Source organism: Oratosquilla oratoria, chromosome 18, assembly GCF_046742065.1.
Source record: "Oratosquilla oratoria isolate Oo_2021 chromosome 18, ASM4674206v1, whole genome shotgun sequence".
NCBI classification, from domain to species: Eukaryota; Metazoa; Arthropoda; class Malacostraca; order Stomatopoda; family Squillidae; genus Oratosquilla; species Oratosquilla oratoria.
The window spans coordinates 43,918,057-43,945,091 of record NC_134794.1 but is presented as its reverse complement, the minus strand read 5'-3'; the positions used below and the strand labels follow the sequence as shown (position 1 = coordinate 43,945,091).

Sequence of the window (27,035 nt, the reverse complement as noted above, 5' to 3'; positions counted from 1 at the left end):
GTCTCTTGAAGCAGTAGAATGCATCTCTCGTGTTCTTCAACAAATTATGTTCCCACAGTCATCCTTCTGATGTTTCTGGAACAAAAATTTCCATGGCCATCACTCCCAAGTCTCTCTTCCTTTGCTTTGTAATCATATGATCATCCATTCAAAAGAGCAAAATTAATCTATTTTTACACTCATTTCAAACATCTTCCATTTCTTCTTGTTTTATTTAATTTCTTATTCTTAACTCCATTCACATACCTAGATCCTCTTGTAACAATCTACAATCTTACATAACATAAGAACATAAGAATGAAGGAGACTGCAAGAGACCATAAGGCCTACACTAGGCAGCTCCGTATCCATCACCACCTGTCATCCCCATCCACAAAGTTGTCTAATCGTTTCTTAAAACAACTGATAGTTTCAGCGCTTATTACATGGTTACTAAGTTTATTCCATTCATCGACCATCCTATTAGTAAACCAATTCTTGCCTATTTCCTTTTTAAATCTAAATTTGTCCAGTTTGTAAAGTTCCTTCCTCTTCCAATGATCTTTGCATCATCTGTTAATAAATTAGTATCAATAGTCAAAATAACCATATCATAAATTGATGTATACCAAGGGTATTACTGGCATTAATACTTTTTGCAACATCAAATGCCTTCAGTAGTTTCTGCACCACTTGTACATCCACTTTTACATCATACAACCCCTCACTTCTTGAGATTCCCCATTTCCTTCAAATAGCTCTCTTTAGGAGAGAGAAAATAAATACAACTACTAAACAAAGGCACTGTTGCAATCAAGACAGACTGCAAGAGATGTCACAAGACACATCACAGCACATTACATGAGGTTAATGTTTGCTCCAGCACCAAGCACGAACACGCGCACACATTTTATGAGTAATGTGGTATTGAACCATCAGCAAGAACCTGACTTTCCCACGATAATGAGGGAGACCAACTTCACAACCAGGTCAAATGCCCGGCGGTCAGCTCCACTGTCAACTTCCACAAGGCAACCATTAAAGACTACCATACGAACAATATTTCTTCTGTATATATTTTTTCCTTCTTGTTCTATTTCATTTATGCCATGTTTTCTGATTGTTCTGGGTTAGGTATATTCATTGTAATTAGCAAAATATTGAGTGTATCACTCAATTAGTTTCACACCAATTTCGGCCTCGAGTTAATTGATGAAGTGTCAACTGACACCAAACCCTTCTTCACCACGGCTCAATGCTTGATGGACAGATTCAGATTCACCATGGACCAGTGACAACCAATATTCCTGAGCAGCGTGAGAAGTGAAACTACAACTCAATCAATTCGGTGCCTACTACAAGACAAGCCCTTGCTCCTACAATGAGACAAGCCCTCGCTCCTACTACGAGACAAAAGCCCATCCACATTTCAAACGTAGTCCTGTGACATGGTCAAAGACACCAGTGCAGCTGGAAAAAACTCCATCTGCCACCTCACCGAAAACTCCAGCGTGGCCGGACAAAACCCCGCCCGCCACCTCACCGAACACTCCAGCATGGCTGGACAAAACCCCCACCTGCCACATCACCCAACACTCCAGCTACGTCCCCAGGACCATCCCAAGGAGTGAGCAACAGACAACATCACCTCAACCATTGGTATGTAGCTGCAATTCCATGATATGTTCAATTTATGGCTTTCTCTATTTCAATTGTGTTCACAGTGTATGACGCAGTCCCAACCATCTTACACGTAACACCACTATTACACTTGCTCCTGTTGCAAGATGTCACCCACCACAAATATGTCTAACAATTCTAAATCTTCTGAACATTTACCAACCACACAAAACCTCTGGCAAAAACATTCCAGTCCATACCCTCATCTCCAATGTTCAAATGGAGATCACAAGTGCAAACATCACAGATGACAAAACTAAAATTTCCATTCTAAAATCACGGATCGATCTTCATGACACACTCACAGGAGACATAATCTAATCAGATGTATTTGAGGGCACTCAATCATTTTCAGTCTTTGTTGAACATTTCAAAAATCATTTGCACAATTAGATCAACTTGGATATCGGTCACCACTGTACTCACAAGCAAGAACATACAATACAGGTCCACATCAGACAAGAGAAAGAGATCAAAATCACCTCTACCTTTAAAAGGGAGGTCAGAGACAGCCCCAAAAACTCAGATTGGGTTATGGATGACAAAATTTCACTGGAACACATAGTATCACTCATAGCCTATTTGTCTACCTTCACAATTACACCCTGACACACTACAAAAAGCTGGCACAATTCCCTTGACACCAGGCACCACCCTAGGAGAATTTGTCAGAAAATTCTCCGATACAGACAAAGCAATTGATCAAATCCAGTCAGTCTGTTCCTATCACCCCTAGCCACACAGTAGCACACGTAACACCATCTACGTCACATAACACAAGGCCAAGACAGATGTCTCACACCCACCAATGCTCACATCAGTGCTCCCCATTATGAACACCCTTCTTTTGCACATACAGACGCTCCTCAACTTATGTTTTAGTTACGTTGCGAACGGCCGAACGTAAGTTGAAAATGAACGTAAGTTGTTACTGTACTATACATCGGTAAATTCTATTACCGTATCTTATAAAACACCCCTAAATCATTAATTAAACACATAACATTGTAAAATAATAACATTAATTTCAAATAGATTAAATTCAAGCAACATAAATTGAGATGGTGGAGGAGGAGGTGGAGGAGGAGGAGGCAAGGCATGTTCAGTTTGTCGTCTGCGCAATGTAAACAATGGACGCAGCGTCGTGCGCAAGTATCGTTTGAACTACGGAGAGCGCGGTAAACTAAAAAATTCACTCCAAAAAATTTTTTTTTACCGTCAGTTCAAACGTAAAATCGAATGAACGTAAGTAGAGGAGCGTCTGTACTGCAACAAACCAGGACACAGCACAAACAGATACTATTACAGACAACCGTCCCAGCCAAATCACTACTGCGAGCATCACGGTAAATGTTACCACACAAGTGACTATTGTCACATCCTCTTAGCTCAAAGATGACAAAAACATATTTCACCACAACGCTTCCCCACCACAGACGCACATAACACACATTCAGCATGACTAGGAAACACAAGCACAGCACACAACCCCACACAAAGACCTTATCTTCCCAACTCTACCTGTGCTCACCCTAACCCACATGGAGACTTTCTCATCTTCCATGGTATTCCAGGCAACTGCACACAACAGGAAACCCACTTTCTCCCAGACACTGGACCTCCTGTAAACACCACGTCCATGTTCACCTTTAACAAACTCTGTTTGGAATGAAATAAAGTCACCATCCTAAAGCTCCTTGATATTCACTTATCTATCATCAATGGTGTACCCTTCCCTGTTCTAGGAAAATTTTCATTGCATACTTGCCTTCAAGATCACTACTCACCCATTCCATTTATTGTCTATGTAGCTGATGTACATTTCCCCACTGACATCTGACATCCTCATAGGCTTGGGCTTGATGCAACAACACAATATTCTCATTTGTCCAGCTCAACATGGTATCATTTATCCCAACAATTTCATTCCTGCCTTGCATCCTCCAACCACCCAAAGTGTAAACAAAATCCATGTGACCAGCTCAAGCAAGCAAACACAAACAACTCAGACACTCTATAAAGGATTTGTGGGAAAACCCAGTTTCGGCTGTGGCCTTCCTTGGGGAGACGGGACTGCTCGGACAGACAGTCTAGGGAACGACAACAACAACAACAACAACTCAGACACGTGTTCAGCAATGCCAGTACCATCTCAGGATTCCACCTCTCCTTCCTTGCCCACAACTGTACACGCACATACAAGACAGAACTGATGTAAGAACACCTCACACGTCCAAATCGGCAAAATGGAAAACCAAACACTCATTAAACACTGACGAGAACTCATAGTCTGAGACGGACACCTTACCCTTCATGGAAGAGTTCAACCTTCAATCCGCCCCAGTCTCACAAGTGTTACCCACCTACATATCTACATCAAAGCTTTTTGTAAAGTTCATGGGACCCTTTCATATTCTTGACCTATCAAATAATAAAGTCAAAGCACTCAGCTTGCTAAATTTAACAGACACAATCATACACAAAGATAATGTCAAACTTGTTCTGCGAGATCTCGACCTCCAGCACATTCCATCACCATCTCGAACAAACACTTAGTCACAAGATTCCCCTACCTCCTCCCCACCAACTCCTCTTCCTTGATACAGCTTATGCAAAAAAGCCACAATGTAAGGTCATATTTAGAGAACAGAATTGTACCTACTTCCACATGTATCCCTTCTACTTCATCATGTATTGCATCTACCTCATCATGTATTCTCTATTTTCAATCTCTTACATTCAAGGATGAATTACTAATGTTTCTCTGTGAGCATATCAGTGTGGTCACCAACTGGTAGCAGATCTGAGCAATCTGTTGCAATCAAGACAGACTACAAGAGAGACACCACAAGGCATGTCACAGCACATTACACGAGGTTAACATTCGCTCCAGCACCATGCACACATTTTAGGAGTAATGTGGTATTGGACCACCAGCAAGAACCTGACTTTCCCACGATAACAAGGGAAACCGACCTCACAACTAGGTCAACCGCCCGGAGGTCAGCTCTGCTGTCAACTTCCACAAGGCGACCATTAAAGACTACCATACAAACAATATTTCTTATGTATATATTGTTTCCTTCTTGTTCCATTTCATTTATGCCATGTTTTCCAATTGTTCTAGGTTAGGTATATTTATTGTGATTAGTTAGAAAAATATTGAGTGTATCACTCAATTAGTTCCATGCCAATTTTGGCCTCTTGTTTAAAAAGGAGGAGCATGTCGACAGGTGACCTTTTGGTCCATAAGTAGGTCAGATGCGAAAAAAATCATAATGATAAATAAAAAAATAAAAAATTATAAAACCATAAATAATAAACAAAATAAATAAATGCATAGGTATAGTTAAATAATAAACTGAAAAATAGTAAATGATAAATGAAAATCAAGCAAATAATAATAAACAGACAAATAATATAAAATAAATGGCAGTCATCACAGCATCTTGCTATGGTGTTTATCTAAATGAATCTAAAGCTTTTAACTCTGCAGGAAGTTTATTCCATTCATTAACTACATGGTTGGCAAAGTTTTCTACTCACTTCTAAATTAAATCCACTTCCTGACAATTTGAGACCATTATTTCTTGTTGGATTCTCATTCAGTGTGAAAATGTTGTCACTTTTGATATTGTTAATCACCTTTAGAATCTTAAGACCTGTATCAAGTCACCTCTAAGTCTACGCTTTTTTAGGGAAAACAGATTCATATGTTTTAGTTGACTTTCGTATGATTTATTTATAATATTTGGAATCAGTTTTGTGGCTCACCTTTGTACTTTTTCCAATCTGTCAATGTCTTTAATGAGATTCGGTGACCATACAGAAACAGCATATTCCAAATATGGACAAAATAACGATTTATATAGCTCATTACAATATTAGGATGGTTTGGACACATGGAAAGAATGAGTGAAGAAAGACTAAAAGAGGTATGGAAGGCAGATGTGGAGGGAGTGAACATGAGGGGACGTCCTAGGATGAGGTGGATGGATGGGGTGAAGGAGGCTTTGGGGAAGAGGGGAACGTCTGTTGAGGAAGGACGGGAGAGGACAGAAGACGGGTGAATGGAGAATGGTTGTATATGGATGATGTTGTGATGCATGAGGTGGAATGGGTGGGGGGATGGGGGGTGAGGTAGTATGTGTGAGCAAAATTTGACGCAGCCTGAAGGGATTTCTCCCTTTTCTTCCTTTTATGCATGGGGGGACGGAGAGGGGGGGGTTGTCGATTTAATGAAGTGGCCTTGCTGTGGATGTGCTGTGTCTGGCGACACTGCTTCTGATCCAGGGCAGTGGACAAGGTGCAGGGATGACCCGTCATCCAGGAGGTGCTAAGATAAGAGGGAGGGTGGAGGGGTGTGGAGTGTATTCAGGGATGGAATGGGTGGGAATGATTTTATGCCTTTTCCTTTTTGGATACCTCCCTTGTAAGGGGGAAAAAGCCTTGGTATATGTATGTATGTATGTATGTATGTATGTATGTATGTATGTATATAGCTCGTTAATGAGAGATGGACTTTTGAAGTCAAAAGACCGCTACCTGTTACTTGATGAAGTATCAACTGAAACCAAACCCTTCTTCGCCACAGCTCAATACTTGATGGACAGATTCAGATTCACCATGGGCTTGAGTGAGCAAACTGTCTCCCTTCTGCTATCCACACAGAATAAAGTCCTAAAAACTCATCACTGTTCACATTTGAAAACCCGCTCCTTATTGGTCGCCTAGTCACCACAGTACTCTCTACCTCTAGGCCTCCGAAGAACTTATCAACAGTGTTGATAGGAACACAATCCTGCCACAACACCCTAGTACTTTAACATTTAAGGAAATTGGAAAATACAAATACATGGGAAAACAAACAAATGCGAAAAAAGCCTTCCGCTTCTCATGAACTTCAAGCAACTCAATGAAAAATAACATTACCAACTCAGCAATACAATATCATTAACAAACATTTCTTCCAAACAAGTTTCAAACACACAACTTCATGAAAAATAAATATAATTAGATATGAAAACCAAACTAGACACAGATGACACAACCCATTTCTCTATCAAAAATATGGGTAATAAAAAATCTGAAAAACTACCACTTAGAAAGCCCACATTAGATTTCAAGCACCCATCTAAACACCTCAGCCCAATCACAATGAAGAACTTGACTAACACTTTTAACCACTCCAAGTTGTACAAAATCACAACTATCTGGAGAAAGATCCCAGATTAAAACCAAAGAAACCACCATAAAACCTAGCATCCTGCAAACCAACCTCATTACTATCCACTATACCCAAATCAATCAATGGAAATATTAATAGCACCAAAACCACCCCAACTGGACATATGCACACAGAAACCAAAACACTCCCCACATACCACCACATGAAAATAACACAAACACAATTCTATGCCAGAATCCTTAACACCACACAATACACCTATCACACTACATCTCTCAAGAACTACTAATGGAATGCAACAAAAAATTTACATTAGCCACATACTATGCTATTTTTCTATACCAAGAGGCTTCTTTGCACTTGTATCCAAGGCTGGCCATCACCTCCTATCACCACCCAGCCCACTCCCATTCATCATCCATTTCCTTTTTAACTTAGCTCCTTGTAAATGAAAGGTCATCCATGTCCCCTGCCCACTACCAAATTCAGAACCAATGCAGTAAAACACTACACATCCACAGCTGGTCACACCATTTCATCCACACAGCAATCCTCCCTCCTCATCCCCTCATGTGAAAATAGAGGAGACAAGGACAAATTCTTTCATGCTACATCAATTTATATTCCATTCACAACTACTCTCCACTCACATCTATCTCATGCCTTCCCTAAATCTAGCTTCAAGCCCACTACACCAGAAAACAGGAAAATAACTAAACAAATGCATAAAATTAAACCTGACAATGAAGCCAAACTCCCTTTCCTCATTTAAAGACATAGAGGTTATACACACACACACACACATATATATATATATATATATATATATATATATATACATATATATATATATTATATATATATATATATACGTCTAGAGCAGAAAATCCTGACAAAATCTCACACATCCAACCAAAATGCCACATAAGCATTACTGTTTCCAACTACTCCTGGCTAAACAACAGCATTCAAAACACCTGGAAAAGAACTAACATAACACCAATCTTAACCCTTCCATATAATGATGCCTCCATGGGCATCATGAGGAACAAGGGGGTATATGATGATGCCAGCCTCAACATCTTAATTATATCTATTTTGTCATTGTGGCTGAGTGACCCCCATATTCTGTGAACTAGTTTGATCATTTTTGTGGTTATTAGTATTCAGAGTTAAAGAGATCAAGTAATACAGATGTAACTTTACATTTTATAATACCAGTATTGTGATGCATGATTGAATCATCAAACATCAGGCAGCTAATGCTGCCTGTAAGAATTTGACTCATATTAAAGAGGTTAAAAGCAAACAAACCACCAAAGGACCCAGCATCATACAGACCAATACCAACTTCTCAAAATCAACTTGGTTTCAAATAGGGCCACTCTACTAACACGCTGCTCACAAACATCACTCAAGTACTAGAAGGATTCAATAAGAAAATACCACCAAAAAGAACAGTTAAGGTTGCTATTGATATAAACAGGGCTTGTCCCTTGACATGTACTGCCCAGAAAGATCATCAAGCTGAATATCCGATGCAATGAAATGATGTGGTTATCCAATTTGATGGTAGGAAAATAATACAAAGTAATAACCATATCTCAGGTACAAAAAGATTATACAATGGAGTCCCTTAGAATGCAATACTTTCACCATAAAGTTAGGCCAAACCCTTCTTTTAGAAAGGACCCAAAAAATCTTAGCTCTAACATTTGATACTCATATGACATTCAGTCCAAATCTCAAGGACCTAACAACAAAAATCACACAGAAAACATTCTGAAAACTATCTCCAGATGCACCAAGATATCTACATGCATAAACCAAAGCCCTCCTAAAAGAACATCACATGGAAATGACAGGAACACAATTCTATACAAGAGAGGAGAGGAGAGAGAGAGAGAGAGGAGAGAGAGAGAGAGAGAGAGAGAGAGAGAGAGAGGAGAGAGATGAGAGAGAGAGATGAGAGAGAGAGAGGAGAGAGATGAGAGAGAGAGAGAGAGAGAGAGAGAGAGAGAGAGAGAGAGAGAGAGAGAGAGAGAGAGAGAGAGAGAGAGAGAGAGTGTATGTGTCACAGAGAGAGAGTGTATGTGTCACAGAGAGAGGAGAATCACACTCAGGGTACCATCCATCACTGAGACAGTACCACCACAGAATAGGCCTTGCTATAGATCCAACCACCACAAAGAACACTTAATAATACAATGCCCTGCACTAACTATCCCCCAGACAATAATACAATATCTAATCTAAGTTCATTGTTCAACCCATAGGCTGTTCCTAGTTTCTTAGTCTTCTGCAAAAGAGACCATGGATTGATTGGTTGACCTCACCTTCTCCCTTCCCTGATCAATAGGCATTCCTTTCACTCAAAGCCCACTTCACTCCATCCGCCTCTGCCTTTCATACTCTTTGTGCTAGTCTTTTTTCATTCATTTTTTCAATGTAACCAAGCCATCTCAATATTCTTTCATCTACCCTATATGTCTGCTTCCTTGCACCACTTTCCTCATCACCACCCCATTTCTCATTCTATCCATTCTTGTAATGCCCACCATACTACTCAAAACAACTTACCACTTGTATCATACAAAACCTCAAAAAAAAAAAAAAAAAAAAAAAAAAAAAAACTCAGATCACTAAATATGACCTTGAAGTCTGACCACCAAACTCAATATTCCACCAGCAACCCCCTGACATAAGCATTACTGGAAAAAAATCATCATCATCATCATCTGGTAAGAACCATAGTGGCATGATTGCAGTTGAGACACCATCCAGCATTAAAACAGTTCCAATACAGAAAAGACCTGCCTACTGCCCCGACCCCCCTCCCCCTCCTCTGAGACGATCAGCTCAGGTCAGGTCGATGGCCCACACACTACTGTAAGCCTTTCCATGTATATGGAAAAACACTGCCTTGTTCAGTCTGTGAAAATGTAGTTGTTCTGTGCCTGTTTAATTGTGTTGTGTTGAATTATAATTTATTATTTTGAGAATGACTTCTTGAAGTCGAAACATCAAACTGTGGTATTAGAATGGACAACTTTGGACAACTCATTTATGATCACCCTCCCAAAGTCAGAACTAGTGTGGGGAATTGAAAATATCAGGAAGAAGATAAATAATTGCAACAATGCTGTGGTGTTTAACTCTGTGTGTATCAAGGAGAACCTGTGCCCGATGTATACAATAGATATATATATATATATATATATTATATATATATATATATATATATATATATATATATATATATATATATATATATATTATATATATATATATATATATATATATAAGCACTCATCAAAATTATGTGGTGCCTACACTTTATGGACACATTGATGATGAAAACAGGAAAGCATTTTTTGAGGTGGAATTATATACATAGAATGTATCTGGCAACACTCTGGGTCAACAGAGTGGAACATTTACAGGTAACCCCTCTCTTTGGGACCTTGCATTTTTTCACACTGGTTTTCTTATTTCCCTAGGATCTGTATCATTACCATGGCTCCTACAAAGGAATTAACTACAGAAATAACTGCCCAAGTCATTGGACTAAAGAAAGCAGGCCATAGAACTAAAGAAATCAGTGAAATGTTGACAGTGGCCAATTCCAAAGTCAAGAGATACATGGTGTGATTTTGGGAGGGAGGAGGGCTGGAGATACCATCCCAATAACCTGGTGCAGGGGGTCCTAAGAAGACTTTTTCAGAGATTTTGCCCTTGTTTGTGGATCTAACTCTAATGCTTTATGATGTTCAAAACCTTTGGAGAAGTCTTCTTAGGACCCAATATCCTTGGTTTCTGGGATGATATCTCCAGCCCTCCTCCTGCCAGTAATCACATCATGTATCTCTTGACTTTGGACTTGGCAATTTTTAATATTTCACCGATTTCTTTAATCTAATGACCTGGGCGATTATTAAGTTAATTCCTTTGTAGGAGACATGGTAATGATACAGACTCTAAAGAAATGGAAAAAAGTGAAAAAGGCAAGGTCCTGAAAAGAGGGGTTACCTGTGAATACTACTCCTACAGCAGTGTGGGAGCAAGTGGCTGGGTTCTCCTTAACATTCCACTCTGTTGGCTCAGTGTGAAAGAACAAGGTTGCCAGATACATTCTATCTACATAATTTCACCTCAGAAAATGTCTTCATATTTTCATCATTAATATGCAGCCACAAGGGGTAGGTGTCGCATACTTTTGACAAGTACTGGATATACATATACACATGTATGTTGAGACATTCTGACAGGTTGACGTAAGTGGAGTAGAAAACACAGGAGTCTTAGTCTGAGTTTATTCCTGACTAGTTTTGCAGGTATGCTTTTTCAAAGGAATGTACCTGCAAAACTAGTCAGAAATAAACTCAGACTAAGACTCCTGTGTTTCCTACTCCACTTACGTCACATATAAATATATGTAAATCAATCAAGGATCATTAAAAGTACGGTGATTCAATGTACAAGGGGAGAGGATAGCAGCAAATTGGATGCGAGTATTAAGGGAGAAAGGCTGGAGGAAATGCATAGCTTTAGATACTTGGGTTGAATGTAGTAAGAAAGGGAGGAGTGAACATAGAATGTAGATTGAGAGAAGCTAGTAAATGCCTTGAGGGATTAAAAAGTGTAATGAAAAACAGTCATTTGGGAATGGATGACAATAGATTATATGAAGAAATGATTGTGCCAACAGCACTGTATGGGGCAGAAACATGGAACAAGAGAGGAAGAGTTTGAGATGAAATGCCTGAGAAGTATGGTGTAGGGGTTACTAGGGTGAATAGAGTGAGAAACAAGAGGTGAGGAGGAGAGCAGGGGTGGAAAAGGAGTTGGGAGATAGGGTTGATGAAAGAGTATTGGGATGGTCTGGACACATGGAAAGAATGAGTGAAGAAAGATTAGTAAAAGAGGTGTGGAAAGCAGAGGTGGAAGGAGGCAACCAAGGATGAGATGGATGGATGGGGTAAAAGGGACAATGAGAAAGAGAGGAATGTCTGTTGAGGAAAGAAGGGAGAAGATGGAAGATAGGGGTGAGCAGCGAATGGTTGTGTATGGATGATGCTGTGATGCATGTAAGGGAGTGGGTAGGGTATGGGAGGGGGTGAGGGAGTATGTGTGAATGATATTTTGACATAGCCTGAAGGGATTTCTCCCCAATCTTCTCTTTTTCTGCATGAAGGGACAGAGAAGGGGGATCACCAATTAAATGAAATAGCCTTGCTGTGGATGTGCTGTGTCTTGCTGCATTGCCTCTGACCCAGGGCAGTGGCAAGATTTCAGGGATGACCTGTTATCCAGGAGCCACAAAAAGTGGGAGGGGGTGGTGGTGAATGGGAGAGGAGTATGTGGGGATTAAATGGGTGGGAGTGGATTTATGCCTTTGACTTTGGCTACCTCCCTTGTAAGGGGGAAAAAAGCCATTGGTATGTGTGTGTAATTATGTCACAATAATGACAAGATAGGGCTAACTTCTAAGTAGAAAGACAATGCAGAGTAACACAAAATAACCCAATTTCTGGGACAAAAAGATACCCAATGGAGTCCCCAGAGGTGCAAAATTCTGACCTACCCTGTTCAATCTCTTCACTAGAAAACTCCCAACACCAGACCAAAGCACTCAGACAGATAACCTAGCAATTATACTCCAGCATAGAAACTAATATGTGGGTGCTAAGAACACCCAAGCCTACTTGGGACAAACCAGAACGCCTCAGAAAAAATAGAATGGAATCATCAGTCCCCACAAATCATCAGTAACACTACTCATATCTGACAACAGTGTATAAAAAATACACCCAACAGAGAAATTAGATGTCCAAACTCTTTTAATGGAAAAGAACTCTAAAATCTTTGCCCTCACCTTACGATATTCATGACCTTCAGTTCACATATCAAAGATCTGACAGTGAAAATCATCCATCACAAGCATAGGCTTCAGGTAACAGAAGAAAAATACACTCACTATCCGAGTTACGACCTGTGCGACTTACGTCCACCCGTACTTACGACCACATTCAGCAGATGCCTACATGCACATATTATGAGTTTACTGGTTTACTGTACGTTTGCACGTGGCGTCCAACATCCCGTACGACAGTTACGGCAGAACAGCATCTCACCAAGGTTGCGCTGTCTGCCATAATTATGGTATTTCTACCATAATTTAGTGTGTGTCTACCATCGACCATACGATGTCTACCATATACCATAATTTTACTAGAATTGATATTATACTGTATTTCGATTCCCAGTTCCCACCGATAATCAGGGCAGGTGGGAATGGTCAGAAAGAGCAGTTTTGCCAGATCGGTGATACACGCTTCCCCGAAAGCCAAGACAGAGTCGGTTTACAGTAGTCCTGCATTCGTACTTTTCATTCTGGTTCGAGTTCTCTAATGGTCGAAAGTCGAAAGCTGTAGTGTACGAACATGGATACAAATAGCTTTAACCCAAGTCTATGATATTCCTGGAGTTCTGAAGTATAATATCTTATATTCAATAAGACAATATATCTCACTGTACTATTCCATGCATAAAATATTTATTTGATGAAATAACGTTATGCTATGATTATCATTCTTTTCTTATAAGAGAGACCAAACGTTTTCGCATGGGAGGCGACGATTGAGCCCAGTGCATAGAAGCGAATCTTGTACTTGTTTTCATGTACATTTGAGGGAATTGTTTTAAATGTTATTAAGCCTTTATTACTTCAACTTCTTTTTATTAATTATGCCTCGACCAGCGGATACCAACGGATCCCCCATGGTGCCTCACCAGACCTACTGCCTGATCTTTCCCTCGACCGTACGCACGAAGAAAGTGTAGATGACGTGCAACCAAAAAGTGGATTTTAATTTTTTTTGTTTTTTACATGCCTATTTTCTATTTTTTATATTTTGTATCTTTGTGTTAATTTGTATTTTCGGTCTCTAATAAGAATCCTGTGTAATATACTTTCTTTCTTTACCCTATCCTATTAATTTATTATTTAGTATAACAATCAAAGAGTATTGGATATTTTGCACTGAGAATGTTCTACAATGAGGCCACAAATGAGACATTTCAGCTGGATTTACGCTCTGCATCATATGTCCTTGAGTATACACCTCGAATGTATACGGTCCGAGTTACGACCGTTTCGACTTACGACCGGTTGGTCGGAACCGATCTAGGTCGTAACTCGAATACTGAGTGTACTGTCTTCTAACAATTCATAAAAAAACACCCTCGACTCTACTTCTACAACATGGTCCCCAACAATAAGCAAAATATGCATTTTAGAAACTATACAAAATGAAGCATCGAGAGTACTAATAGGATCCTCCAAAACCACCTCAATGGAACACCTGTGTAAAGAAACCAAAATCCTCCCAATAGAATATGTGAAAATGATAGATACACATTTCAATGCTACACCCCTCAACCATCTCATATTACACATGCACCACCATCTGAACATAAAAGAAAAATAATATATACAACCTACCACTTGTACCAAGTAGTGGATCTACACAAAAAACACACGCAGATCACTAAAGCTCTTCATAACAGCCTACCAAACTCACTTCACCAACAATGTCCAGAACTACAATACACACCCTTCACACTATATCTCAAGTCTCAAGCACCCACAACAGAAAACTACACCAACAGGATACTACTCAAACATTTACCACAACCTAACACCCAAACTCCAAAAAACATCCACACAGAAATATACTTACACCCAGATAAACAAGCCCTTCAAAAAATAATAATAATAATACTAATAATAAAAATAAACAAATAAATAAAAAAATCACCAAACTCAATACTTCAACAACCCCTAAACTTAAGTCCCACACAGAAAAACCTATCACACCAAACAAGAAACACAATAGCATGCCTGCACTCTGAACACAATCTGTCAAGACAGTACCAACACAAAAAAGACCTGGGCACAGATTCAAACTGTCCCAGATGCAACCACTACACCTTATATTACAATGCTCTGAACTAATCCCAGTGTCACACTATGAAGTGGCACCAGATTATGGGCGAATCCAATTAGCTTAATATAATCACCTGGTAATAGCCAGACCTTGATATGATGATCATCTCTCCCTGTTTAAAATACTATCATAGCCTTTTGAGTCTAATAATTGATAAGGAAAACTTTGATATAGTCAACAACAAACCACAACGGCAAGTGTCAGGTAGTGTGACACCAGAATAACAATGTCCAAACAACAATACAATATCTCTTCTCTAGGTGACTTATGGTTCTGCCCAGAGATTGTTATTGGTTTTCTGGAGGTCATGGGTCTTTTCCAAGAGGTCAGGGCCAAAGCAGTGACTGAATGAAACACTGTTATTTGATCACTTTCCTTTCTTCTCTACTCTACTATTGACAGCCCTCTAACATTATCGGCCTTCTTTCTTCAAATGATTTATCACCAAGATCTGGATTCTGTTCATGCTATCTGAATTTTCTCTATCATGTTTACATCTTTCTTTTTGTGTGATGACCATACAACTGCAACATATTCCAGTCTAGAGTGGATCAGGTTTTCAATAATCATCATCATGTTTAAGTCCATGTAATGAAATGCCACTTTTATGGTCTTCAAAATACTATAATTTCCACAGTGCTCATTTTGATGGTTACAAATTTTCCATTATCATCATTCCCAAGTCCCTCTCTTCCTTTGTTTTTGTAATCAAATCACACCAGTACCCCTTCTATTGTGCAGGGAAGACCTATGCCAACACCCATTTCCAACATCTTGCATTTTTTATATTGAAATCAATTTTTCATTCCCAGTTCCACTCTCATACCTTGTCCTGATCTTGTACCAACTTAAAAGTCTTCTACTATATATTCCTTACTCTCATGATCTTTGCACCATCAGCAAATAAGTTGGCATAACTAATATATTCATCCATATCATTAACATTTACCAAGAACATTACTGCTAGATGTGTCCATAGTGCAATCATGCCAGCATGGTTCTTATTAACCTCTTCAATAAAAGTCAAATTCTCATGGGCAGCATCAGCTGCCTGATGTATGAGGATCTGATGATGCATCACAATACTTGCATGATAAAATATAGTTACAGCTATATTACTCAATCTCTTTCACTCTGAACATAAATAACCACAGAAAATATGATCAAAACAGTTCAGAGAATATGATGTTTGCTGTCAGGTCATTCAGCTAAAACTACAAATAAATATAATCAAGGTGTTGATGCTACCATCTTCATATACCTACTTGTGCCTCATGATACCCATACAGGCATCATCATATAAGAGGGGTTAAATGATTCAGTTTTAATATAGCAAAATTCCCCCTATCAGGAGGCTACAGCAGTGCCTGTTATAGAGGACTTTGTAATGTGAGATTTAATGAAGTATGCCCCTGATCCAAGTATGGTGGCAGGGTTCAAATCACTTATCTCAACCTCCACCAAAAGTCATGCTGCCCTAACCCACTTGGCCACCAAGCATCCTTTTGATTAGATTTTTTTCCGTTTCCTTTCTTTTGTGGTGCTTATATCTAGGGGTTATTGGTTTAATGGCCTGTCTTAATGGACTTGTTTAATGATCTGAGAGAGAGCGTGTCTGTGTGTGGATGTTTCGTGCATGTAGTACAGGTGGAAGGTTGTTATAAAGGAGTAGGATACTGTTGGTGTAAGTTTCTTGATATATTCTGTTGGTGGTGCTAATGAGATGTAGTGTAATGGGTGTGAGATGTTAAACTTCTGATGAACTGTGTTCCTGTCATTTTCATGTGGTGTTCTATGGGGAGGATTTTGGTTATGTATGCAATCCATTAGGTTGGTTTTGGTGCATCAGGGCTCCATTCTGTAAGATATGCAAGTTGTTTACATTCATCTTGCTAACTGTTGAGAACCGTACTATGGTGTAGTCATGGGTGGTTGTTTTGAATTTCTTGAAGATGGTTATTAGTTTCTTTCTGCTGTCCAAAGTCCATGCTTGTAATGATTTTAAATAGATCAGTTTTCTGGTTGATGTTTGCTGTCAGGTCATCTATATGCGAGCCTTAATCATGCAATTATCATATGTTAGGCTATGAATTTTAGGGTTCTTTTCCAATGGAAGAATTTGGCCATTTAGTTCTATTTTTCTTTCAGTCATCTGGTGTGAGCAACATTACTGTTTATTTCTGAAGTGAGGTTTCCATTATGTCAATGTCAAGCCTTTGTTCTAGTTTATTCAAGTAGTCTTGGGTGTTCTTTGCTACTATTTTGTATTTATTACACTGAGTCAGGTCATCTGCTTGCAATGGTTTTAAGTTGGTTTGTTTTCTTCTTGATTTTTGCTGCCAGGTCCTTTAAATGTGGGTTGAAAGTCACACAAGTATCAATTGTTGGGCCTAGAATTTTAGCAGTCTTTTCCAATGGGAAGATTTGGCCATTCAGTTTTATCATAGGGTGTTTTTTTTTTATTCATGATTGATTGGCGTGAGTACTGTCACTCGATTTCAGGGGTTAGGCTTCCATTCTGTTACTTTTCAGCCATTTTTCCACCGTTTTAGTTTATTCACGTAGGCTTGGGTGTTCTTTGGTGCTATTTTGTATTTATTGTGCTGGGTTATAATTATCAGGTCATCTGCAAATGAGAGAACAATGGTGTTTAATTCTGGTTCTGGAGTTGGGAGACTCATGAAGAGATTGAACAGTAAAAGTGAAAGTATCATCCTGAGGAACTCCATTGTCTAGGTTTTCTTTCTTTCTAACATTTGGTCATTTGAGGTTACTCTGCACTGTCTTCCTGTTATGAATGTCTGTCCTAATGATCTTTCTGGACAGTATGTAGCCAGGGACCATGTCAAAAGTCTTATTTATATCTATGGCTACCATTATTTATTTTTGTTTCTCATCTTTCCAGCACTTGTTATGTGATGTTTATGATCAGTGTGTAGGTATAAAGGGGCCTTACTTGAATCTATGTTCATTGAGGGAGGTATTTTTTATTTGATTCTTCCTGTTACCACACTTTCAATTAATTTGGACATTGTGGATAATAGTGAGACTGGTCAGTATGTTGTATACACATATGCAAATAATGTTTCTCTTAAGTTATAAAGGAAAGGGGGGTCTAGGGGTGTTTTTAATGGGGATATAAAAATAACAGGTTTTCAAATATTGCAGGTAATAAAAAAAAAAAAAAAAAAATTAAAAAAAAAATGCTACCTAACCTGTGTAAATCGCGGAATAACTGTATTAGTGTTAGGGGGCTGGGACTTTGAGGGTTGATGAGATATATGTGATGGCATCTAATGAAAGGATTAAGATGAGAACAAGGGATAATCACGTGGGTTTAGGAAAGGAAGAGGAATCACAAATCAGGTTGCTGTAGTAAGACAGGTAGATAGGTTTATTTCAATAGGTAAAAATTTCTTTCGAGCTTTCACGGATTTGGAAAATAAATACACCAGCTGAATGAAAGGCACTGGAGAGTGCTGTGGATGTATGGGACAAGGGGGAAATCAGGTGAGGTTGGTCAGATTGTGTGAGCATTGGGAAGTAAGAATGGTCTAAGGTGAGTGTTGGGCTGCTCTAAGACAGGCACATCACCATAGGATGAGGTCATGAGGGTGCTTGGCATGAGTTTGGAGTTGCTGAACAAGTGGAGGAAAGTGAGAGGGGAGACAGTTGTTATGGAAAACATTGCACTTGTTACCAAGTTGAAAGATACACTAAAGCAGCTGGTGGCACAATTAGAAAAGGTATGTGAAAAGAGATAGCTGCAAGTAAGTGCGGGTCAAAATAAAGTGACAAGATATATAAGTGATGACAGTACAGGGCTGAAGGTAAGTTTAAAGGGTAAGAGGCTAGAGGAAGTGGAGAGCTTTAAGTATCTGAGGTCATGTGGCAGGGAATGGTGATGTGGAGGAGGTAAATTATATGGAAAGGGAAGGAAGTACATGACTGAAAAATAAAGGTTTATGATAAACTGTTATATAGGAATGAAAATAAAAGATTGTGAGTGAATGTGCCAACAGTGCAATGTGGAGTGGTAAAAGACAATTGTCAGGTAGGGTACACACCAACAAATGCCAAGATGTTTTGGACACATGGAAAGAATAAGGTAAGGATAACAGTGTGGGAAACAGATATGGATGGAGTGATATTGTGGGGGTAGAATAAAAATGAGGTGGATGGACAGGGTGAACAGGGAATTGGATGCAAAAGGAAATTTAGTAAGGAATAGTCCAAAACACAGTAGTGAATGAAAAGTGGTGATAAATGGATTAGGAAATGGTTAGGATATATTTCTTGTCTACTTCATAAATTTCTAAGGTGAAACTGTTAAATCAGTTCCAACTACTGGGTCTTGCTGTGGATGTACTGTCTTGCTGCTCTGCCTTTATCCTGTGCAATGTGGCAAGGAACAAGGATGACCTTTCATCCATAAGGTCCTAGGATGAGAGATGACAATGGATTTCGAGTATGTTTTGAGTTGGCCACCCCCTTACCAGAGTAATTAAGGTTTGTATATAGCATTTATAATTTCAGTAAATCAAAATGAAAGTATTGCCATCACTATGTAATGAATGTGCCACATTCAGCCAATATGATAGGTTAAAGGAGATTTGATTCCCACATTATGCCTCTCAAAGTAGCTGTTTTATTCCCTTCCCACATGTATTACTTTCAGACAGTTAATAAACTATGAAATATATATCTTATCCTAAGCTAACCATATAACATCTTACCAGCTAATCATCCATATATTAAATTAATCAATCCACTGCCCTAGGTCTCTTTCAAGAAACTCATAGCACCCAGGTAACTAGCAATGACCACTGGACTTCTGTGGAGCAGTTGAATGTGAGGCAGTTTCATCCTGTAGCCAGTCCTATTCCGTATTGATGTCATCTTACAGCTGGATGGCATATTTAACACAAGTGTACCAGTGTGATTCTTGGTTTTCTTGAGAGGGATTTTTCTGTGAGGTTGATGTCTGAGGGGTGCTAATGAAGTACTGAGTTGGGTGGTCTATCTTGAAGAACTTAACCTCTTCAATACAAGTCAAATTGTCGTGGGCAGCATTAACTGCCCGAGGTACAATGATTCAATGATGCATCACAATACTCGCATTTTAAAATATAAAGTTACTGCGGTATTATGCATTCTCTTTCACTTTGAATATCAATAACCACAGAAAATATGACCAGGGCAGTTTACAGAACATGGGGGCCACTCAGCTACAACTACAAAATAAACATAATAAAGATGCTGAACCCAGCATCATCATATACCCATTTGTGCCTCATCATATGGAAGGAGTTAACTTTTCTTGACTTCATGGCTGCAACATTTGAGGAACTTCAGGGCCTGTTCATTGATCGTAACTGGTTTACTGTACATGTGGTGCCAGGTTGTTTGGTTGGTCAAGGCAGGTTGGGTTGAACATAGTTGGAAGGTCCGTCAGCATAAGTCCTGGTCCTTCATTACTGTAGAACCCATCCAGGTACTTGCAGACCTTTATAATGTCCCCTCACTGTTTTCTGTGCTCCAGTGATGGTAGCTTAAGAGCCTGTAGTCTTTCCAAGTAAGGTTTATTCTTTAGTGAGGCCAGGAGTTTTGTAGCTCTCCTTTGTACCACCTCAACCTCAGCACAGACGGTTGTTGTTGTTGTTGTCGTTCCCTGGACTGCCTGTCCGAGCAGTCCCGTCTCCCCAAGGAATGCCACAGCCGAAACTGGGTTTTCCCACAAATCCTTCATAGAGTGTATGTTGTGTTGTTTGCGTGCATGATTGTGTATAATGCAGTCTTCCATTAGGTGTTGTATGGTATGGGGTGAAGTGTTACATCCTGGGCAGCTGTTCACAATGCAGTCATCCAGCCTCTTCTGGTAGCTTAGAAGTGCTGGGTGGTGGCTGCACTGCAGTCTGGCCAGGTGGACTCTGTCCTTTCGTAGGAGAGAGGATTCAGAAGGGTGGATATCAGGGGGTCTGGCATGCAGCAGTGTGTTGTCTTTCAGTGTGTTAATGGAGCAGTGAGTGATATGATTATGAATATGTTTCCGGAGGCTGGTATTTGGTGGTTGTGGAGGAAGAGAAGAGAGTATCTGTGTGTGATACAGGTCTTTGGGTGTTGTTTTAATGTTTCTTGGTGTGTGTGGGTGTTCTGCTATGTAGTGTAGCGGGTGTGATGTGTTTGTGGTGGCTGCGGCAAGTGTTTGTGTGCCTCTCATGTCGAGGTGGTCCTTGACTTTGAGGACTTTTGTTTCATGGTGTAAATGGTCTGTAGGTGTTGTATTTGTGCAGCCTGTAATTGTTTTTAGGGCTTTGTTTTGTATGATTTGAAGGGTGTTGTGGTGTGTCTCACTGAGATTAGGAGCCCATGCAGGACTTGCATAATTCATCACTGAGCGTATGCATTGTTTGTATTCTGTTGTATTAGTTTCTTTGTTTTGTCCAAATGTTGTTCCAGTGATTGAATTGAGTGCGTTAAGTCTAGGTGTGCACTTGTTTTCTATGTTTGTGATGTGTTGTTTGAAAGACATGGATGTATCGTATGTTACACCAAGAATTTTCGGTGTGTTTGTGTGTGGTATTAGAGTGTTGTTGATGTAGAGATGAGGTATGTATTTGTGTTCTTTTGTCCAGTTGGTGAGAAGTGTTGCTGTAGATTTGGTTGGAGCTATTTTGAGTCTGTTTGTGATGAACCATGTGTTGAGTGTATCTAGGTATGGCTGGATTATTTCTGCAGCTTTGTCTGTGTTACGATGTGTGCATGTGATTGTTATGTCGTCTGGGTAGGAAGAGATTTGTATTTCTGAGGTGTCTGGTGTGGGTAAGTCATGCATGTATAGATTAAAGAGCGTGGGGGATAGAACTGAGCCCTGTGGTACTCCATTCTTAATGTTTCTGATGTGTGATGATTGGCCATTATATGACACATAAGCATTCCTACCTGCCAGATAATTGGCCAGCCATCTTTTGGTGTTATTGTGCATGTCTGTGTTATATATTTTATTTGTTAGGTTGTGGCGGGGGATAGCATCAAAAGCTTTACTAATGTCTAATGTTATGAGAAGTGTTCTGTGGTGGGGCCTATCTGAATCGATGCCATCTAAAATTCTTTGTGTGAGGTTTATCAGAAGAGTGTTTGTGGAGTGTAGAGGCCTAAAACAGTGTTGTGAGTCAGCAAGGGGAATGTGTGGTGTGACAAGTTTAAGTATTAGGCGTTCAATGACTTTAGAGGGGGTGCAGAGAAGTGTGATTGGGCGGTGCCATGTTGGGATTGTTGGGTCTTTGTTCAGTTTTGGAATGGTGATTATTTTACCATGCTTCCAGATGTCGGGTATAGCGTTGTGTGAATAGCTGTAGTTTGCAATGTTTGTGAGTGCGTGTATACCTTGTGGTCCAATGTGTTTTAGGTGGATGTTACTTATGTTATCAGGGCCACAGGCAGATGAGTGCTTGAGATTATGTATTATGTGTTTTGTCTGACTGTCTATGAAGGGTGTATAGTCTGAGTCTGTGGGAAAGTCTTTCTTACGTCGAATAGTTCGTCGGTCGTCAGGGTGAGAAGTGAGATGTCTTGTCTGTGCAAAATGATTTATGAGTGTGTTTGCTTGTTGTCTGTTTGAGGGTAGATTGTCTGTTGTTGTGATTATTGCTGCGTGAGAGCGTGTTGTGTTACTGTTGGATAGTGTAATGCTGTTGAGTGTTTTGTACAATTTGCTGGTGTTTGTTTTGTGATCAAGTGTATTGATAAAGTTTTGCCAATTTTGTGTTTTTTGTTCGTGTATTTTATTGGCAATCACAGTATTTAGTGTTTGTATTTGGTCTGCTATGTTTTGAGGGATAGGTGTGGGGGTATTGTGTTTAAGTGTGTCTCATTGTCTGATGAGGCCTTGGATTTCCGGTGTGAAGTTGGGGTTGTGTGATTTTCTGTTGCCTCTAGGGATGTATCTCTTGTCTGCGTTTTGTATGATTGTATTAAAAGTGTGCACAGCATTGTTTATGTTTGTGATTGGTGTACTGTTAAGTGTTTCAAAATGTTGTTCTGTCTCTTCAGTAAAAGCTTCCCAGTTAGCTCTCTTGTAATTGGTGTATGTGTGTCTGTGGCCAACTGGGGTGCATCTTGTTTTGGTGGTGATGATGATTGGAAGGTGGTCAGAACCAAGGGTTCCGACCACTCTCCATGATGTTGTTGGGGTTAGGCAGGGGGAGCAGAAGGTGATATCAGGAGAGGAGGGAGCGTAGAGGGCTTGGTGTGGGATATGTGTATGATTATGTGTGTTGTTCATGATAGTCAACGAGTCCAACTGAGTCTGTATATCAAGCCCTCTGTCTGTGTCAGGGTTGTCGACATACCAGGTAGACGACTTGGCGTTGAAGTCACCACCCATGATCAGGTTGGGGATTGAGGCTAATTGGCTAAATTGAGGCCTGAAGGTGTTTGGAACTGTGGGGGATGATTGGGGGGGAATGTACAGTACATGTTAACTATTGTCAGTGTTGATTTGTTGCCTGTGCGGATTCGAATGGATTGGATTTCTGTAGTGTTATCTGTGGTAGGGAGGAGAATTTTGGTTGTGGCACTTGTGTCCACAAAACAGATGGAGTGGTGGATCAGGGTGATGAGTCCACCACCATTGTCTGATGGTGGTGTAATTATGAAATGATAGTGTTTTGTGTGAGTGTCTTAGTTTTGTTTCTTGTATAATTGCAATGTGTATGTTGTGTTGTTTAAGAAAGTGTTCGAGTTCATGTTTTTTCGTGTTAATACCGTCAATGTTGTGTTGTAATATGTTGATGTTGTGTGTTCTGTATGTGTAGTATGTTGCTGTTCGGGGTCGAGGTTGGGGTGTTAATGGGGAAGGTATAGGATCTGGGTTAGAGGGGGGGGGGGAAGGAGAGATTGGGGACAAAGAAAGGGGAGTACTGGTTGGGGATAAGGGCAAAGGGAAATTGGGAGTGGGTAAGGGTGCTGGCTGTGGTTGGGGAGGTGGGAGTGGGGTTACTGGAGGGCAGGTAGAACATGTCCAAGTGTTTGTGTCAGCAAGTGTTGTACAAGTGAGGTGGGCCCAGTTTCTGCACATATTGCACTGAACTGAGCCCTTTGTCTGTTGGGCATGTGTATTTTGTGGTGGGCCCAGGATTGCTCTCTACATCTCCGGCTAAAAGTAGAAGAGGGGTGATCGCCGGAAAATCACCCCTCGGTGCAGAAAAAACATAACATTGCATGTTGAGAAAAAGGATTGTGGTACTCCCCAAGGCAGTCGTAGCTCCTCTTGTGGATCGGTGCCACCTGCGTAGAGCCGGTGGCCAGGGTAGGTAGGTAGGTTGTTGCACATGCTTGAGTTGCAATTTTTTTGTTTTTTAAATGTTCAGTTGGTGCTTGTGCAATATCAAAACATGGGTGGGTGGGGTTGAACTCTCTAGTTTAGAACTGTGTAACTATAATTTTCATGCGATATGCTATGAGGAGGATTTTAGGGTATTATTTTAGTTGTGCACACCTATACAATATAGCATTAGAAAGTTAAGTATTTTGTTAATTATAATACATGAACATGTGGAATTTTTTTTTGGCAGAAATTAAAAACAAAAAAAAACTTCCTACAAGCAAATTTACAAATGGACGAAGCCACTAGGATACAGTCCAGACACCATGCCAGTCCAGTCACTATCAGACTATGGCTTTCACATTATGGACCAGGTGTTCTCCAGCTCCAGGGGACATTAATAAGCGCTGTTACAAAGACAATAGGGCTTCCTTGGACTTTATGAGAGAGCATGGGGTTCTGCCATTATCTGTTAATTGCCCAAGGTACAATAATAATCAGGCCGTCAGCATCCATGATGACAATGACGACCTGGATGATCTTTAGAATTTAAGGTTACATATCTTAGGTTAGGTAGGTTAAAATAGACTAATTTATCATACCTTCATTTCTTCAACCACATAATCTATCAAAACATGATGTATCACTCAACCACCACGACTTTATTAGTAAATAGGGTTTTGTAACTTTTTTGTTACTGATTTCTGGCATTCATCTATTAAAATTTACAAAATTAATGATTAATTTTCCATTGCTATACTGCATATGTGTGCACAATTAAAAATTTACCGATTTTAGTTTCTGTGTGAAAACAAAAATGAAGTGTTATAGATTGTTAGGGTAGTAAACAAGATCACAAAGGTGTGCAATTACAAAGGCAAAAACCTCAAACCTTAACCTATGCATGTGTCCTTGAATTTTGCAAGAGAAAATCCTGCATCCCCAATGTCTGGCAATGAGTAACCAATTATGGTGGTTTTGGTACATTATGTTAATACTCCAAATGCTATATTTACTATAGCTTCTACAATGTCTATGTTTAACCAATTGTTTGGAGCCATACTGAAGAAGTGTACAGTAGAGGGTGAGACGGGCTCTCCCCTCTATAAGATGCCTCTTAAAGCCGACTTTGTAGCATGGAATTTGGTCCAATGTGCTGGTGGATTCAAACTACTGTCACTGACCTCCGCTGCAAGTAGTGACATTCTAATCCACTTGGCAAGCGAGCATAGGGGTGGGGAGTAGGGCAGTTCTTATAAAATGAAATGGAGGCTGCCACAAATGAAAGGCCTATTAACTAAAAGAAGCATTGGCCGGTATATTCCACAATGCCAGACACAAACCCTACTCCGGCATATGTTTTTGACAAATTATAGTTACATTAAATTTTGAAGAAAATTATATCTTATGATATATTATGATCATGAATAAACTTCTGTTTTATAAATTTTGTAAATCAAAGATCATTTGAAGTTAGGAAATGGGAGCTATACTAATCTTAACCATATTTTCAAGTTCTGAGTCATATGACATCTGGAATAACTGTTGATCTTTCCTTCATATATCTTAAATGTTGGGTGTATTTCATTTCCAACTGAATGTTAATCAACCCACATCTTTTTAGCTAAAATCCAAAATCTGCCGTTTCTAATTCTTAACATACCTTTTCCGGCTAAATCCATATCATATGTTAAGTACATAGTAAGAGAAAGTTGAATAAAATCTCCTCAGGAATACACAAAATTTAATTACTAGCCATGCAGACAAAAACTAAGAATCCACTGACTATGGATGTCATTCTTGACTGGTCACTGTGAAAAAACATGTCTTCCAATGTCCCAAACCATGTCTATGGAAGTTCGAAACACTAAATGAAAGGATCGTGGCATTTTACACCCAGTCAAATATTTCGTTATTTCTTGTTCAGTAACAGAATAAAACTTTCTTCTATTCACCACCCAACACTCCGAAGACCAATGTCATTGAACCAAATACGTCGCCTGTCATAATCAATCACGATACACTATCTTAACCCATATATCTTATTATATAACAATGGCATGGGTGAAAACACTCACCAATTAGGTTAAACCATGTTATCTAAATGATACAAGACAAACTGACTTCTTGGGGCTCCAATGAATGTAAACAGCTGAGAACGCCGATGCTCGACTAACAGTACTGCGAATCGGGCAAGCGTCACTAACATGACAAATACAGTGCTTTCCACTTATTCAATATTATTTTTGTAAAAAATAGCAATAAACCGCAATATACAACAGATGAATACACCAATGTTTTCACCGAATAAGAACATAGTTACTATTACATATAAAATGTAACTTAGCAAAGAAGTGGTCAACACCCTCCTACACAATAGTTAAATCGCTCCTAACATCCATATGTCCTATTTTACAAAAAGATCCAATTTCAACATACCTACTAACCTTCTTGATTCTAAGCCGAATATATTAACCTTTTCCGATGAGTTTGATATACTAATGGCTCCTTAGAGTATTAAAATATCCGACAAAATATATATTCACAAACTAATACAGTCGGCGTCGGCCATTTCTAGCTACTCCTGAAGCTCAACCCATAAATTTAGTGAATTTAAAAAAAAGACTGTAAGGTTATATTGTTATAACAGGTATATTACACACTGAATAAATAATTTATTATCATTTATATTGCATTTATAAAAGTATAGTCATTTTATAATACAAAATAGGAAAGTAATTGCCTGTATAAGTACTTGTCAAATGAACTAAAATAATTATTGGAACCTCGATGCACATAGGTGCGTCTGATGAATATTAAAAATATTTTGACACTTGAAATATAATGCATTAAA

At 39.4% G+C, this 27,035-nt stretch overlaps 1 protein-coding gene across 3 annotated transcripts in view; it reads right to left on the bottom strand.

Annotated features, from left to right (window-relative positions):
- Window positions 1-26,764, bottom strand: part of LOC143034924 (uncharacterized) — a 51,809-nt gene extending 25,045 nt beyond the window's left edge. Inside the window, exon 1 of one of the 3 annotated variants that reach the window (XM_076201271.1) lies at window positions 26,621-26,764. The gene's annotated coding sequence lies outside the window, so the exon portion shown is untranslated. Of the gene's footprint in view, window positions 1-26,259; window positions 26,572-26,620 lie in introns of those variants that run through there. The other 2 variants (XM_076201272.1, XM_076201273.1) reach the window with 2 other exon arrangements.
- Window positions 26,765-27,035: the final 271 nt, after the last annotated feature.